Source organism: Artibeus jamaicensis, unplaced genomic scaffold (assembly GCF_021234435.1).
Source record: "Artibeus jamaicensis isolate MK-2021 breed Jamaican fruit bat unplaced genomic scaffold, CSHL_Jam_final contig_2985, whole genome shotgun sequence".
In the NCBI taxonomy this organism is placed as follows: Eukaryota; Metazoa; Chordata; class Mammalia; order Chiroptera; family Phyllostomidae; genus Artibeus; species Artibeus jamaicensis.
The window spans coordinates 22,659-25,395 of NW_026521680.1; positions in this window are offsets into that span (position 1 = coordinate 22,659).

Here is a 2,737-nt window from a genome sequence, read left to right on the forward strand (position 1 = left end):
AAAGAACCCTGAGGGCCTATTTTGAGTCAGAGTCAGATAGCTACAGAGCTATTAAAATTTGAGCAACAAACTCAGTTTTTGCTTGGCCCCTTATTTAATTGAGAACATTCTAAGCAAAGCAGGTTTCACAAAATTTTACATATTCTTTCTTAGGTTTGATCAAGCAGAGAACCCGCCCTTTCCAGCACAGGGTGGTATCCACCACCAGCATTGTCTCAGGCTTAAGTGAGACAGGGGTAGTAAGGCAGCCTGAGAGATTAGATTTATTGCAGACAGAATGAGGACTCAGGCTATGTCAATGCTGAGGGGTGTTGAGAACTGCCCTGTCTTGTTTCAGGAGCTGTAACTGCCTCCCATGACTAAGGCTGAGTGAGTGACCTTCAGACCATAAGCCACTAAGGAGACAAAGCTTATCTCCCTGGCAGAAGCACCACTTCTGCTCCTTTTTTCATAACTGCCTCCCAATGCTTCATCAGTTAGCCATTGACAGTTAAGATTCCCCAAGAGGGGAATGACCCAAGACAGGCATGATTACGTGGAAGCCCCAGGGAAATAATTGGGGGTTTACGGAGAAACGGGGTGATGGACCCTCACCCCTCAGCTATGATGAAGCCTGACTCCCCCTCAGCTATGATGAAGCCGTCACTCTTCCCCTGAGTCCATGAGAAGTGTCTGAAAATCCCTTGGCTATCTGCTTCCTCTGCCAGACTTAAGCCTGAAACAGTTACAGAGTGCGGTACAGCCTGGTGCTGGAAGAGTAGGCTCCCCAGCTGATCAGGCCTGAGAAGAGATATATAAAATCCATATATCAAATTTTAATAGCTTTGTAGCTATCTGACTCTGACTCAAAATAGGCCCTCAGGGTTCTTTGTTATCTATTGTTTGATCCTTATCGCCTGACAATGATTAATGAGCTTTACGAGTATTCCTGTGGAAAATGAGCCCAATAAAAGACCATTGAGAAAAAAGCTCTTGGCCCCTCTCTTTTGTAAAGCCTGTAAAGCCTGCTTTGCTAAGAATGCTCTTAGTTAGATGATAAAGGCCCAAGCAGAAAATGAGTTTGTTTCCCAAAGTTTTGTAGCCTTTTAGCTGATAGACCGTGACTCAGAAGACCTAATAATTCTTTGTATGGTATCTATCCTTTGATCTTTACTGCCTGACAATGATTAATAAGCTTTACCTGCATTCCTGCCCAAATTAAACCAAATAAAAGGCTGTCTAGGCAAGGGTCAGCATGCTCTCACCTTGAGAGGGTAGCCATGTTGCCCCTTTTCCTCCACAGGACTTGGTATTCCATGTGAATTTGTCTCATGTCTCATTCATGATTTTGTAGGCACTGTGAGCTGGTGAATGCATCAGAGGGGCGAGGGTCTGTCACCCCCTTTTGCTGTGGCCCCCCAAGTTTTTCCTTAGGGTCTCCATATGATAGTGCCTGTTTAGGTTGCCCCCCAGTTGGGGAAACTTACCCATCATTGGCTAAGCAACCAAACATTGGGGGCCAGTTATGGATGAAGTAAAATAAGCAGAAGCAACGCTCCTGCTAGGGAGATAAGCATTATCTCCTTAGTGGCTTACAGTCCTAAGGTCCCTCACAGAGCCTTAGCCATGGAGGGGTTACAACTTCTGAGATCAGGCAGGGTGGTTCCCAACACTTTGGAAAGATCCAAGGGCAGAACTATGAATTATTCTAAGTCTGGTATTTCTGAGAATAAATTTTCATATCACATTTTGAATGAGATAATGTTTACTATGACTTCATGAAATAATTGAATTTGTAAAAATATTGGTAAATAAAAAGTACAAACAAAATTTATCATGTGATAGAATGAATAGCATAGGATTGTACTTTTGTGAATTATGATGAAAAGATTGCTAATTTTAAATATTTTTGTGTTTCAGAGAAAACAAAATTTTTGTATTTTTAAAGCAGTTTGTATTTTATGCTTACCTAAGCAATATTGAGGCATTTATCATTTTCTCCTTGTTTGATCACCCTGAAATGTGGGCACCCTCATGGATGAGTATTGTTATTTCCATGGAAGTATAGTACAGTAGATCCAGCAGGAACCTCATACATTTATAATAAGACACATAAAGCCAATTTCCAATTGTGGTTTTATTAATTAAGACTTTGGATGCCATGTCTGAGAAAGACATGCCTAGACTCTGCATATCAGCAGCACATTAAGGAATGAGGAATGTTTTTTAAGTCAATAAAAACAGCTTGGAGAAAATGAGTGGTGCCCTTCTTATTCAGAAGTTTATGATTGTCTTTACAGGAATGAAGTGAAGGTTGCTTTCCTGGGAGATGGCAAGGAAGGACCTCAAGACATTTTGGAGGATCTGAGAAGTTGTGGAACTCACCCAAACCTATAGGTATATCAGGCGAAGCCCAACAGCAAACATGTGGTTTTGACTTCTCTGCCCCATGGGGCCAATTAAAGCTCAACGCGGTAATTTTCTGTAAGACTCCAGCAAGGCAAATTGGACAGAGCTGATGTAGTCTACTGCTATTCCTGTTTTTTCATACAAATAATCAGGCTGATTGAAACTGTAATTGATGCAGTCCATGAATTAGTGTTAATTTGGCTTTTTGGTGAAAGATGTCTGTGATTCTATGGGGAGAAACAATGTATCAACAGACACTGTACAACACATTCATGGGCATTACAGTCCAGTTCAGTGAATTGTGTGCAAAATTGTGTCCTGCTCCTTTATGAACATAACTGGGTCCGAT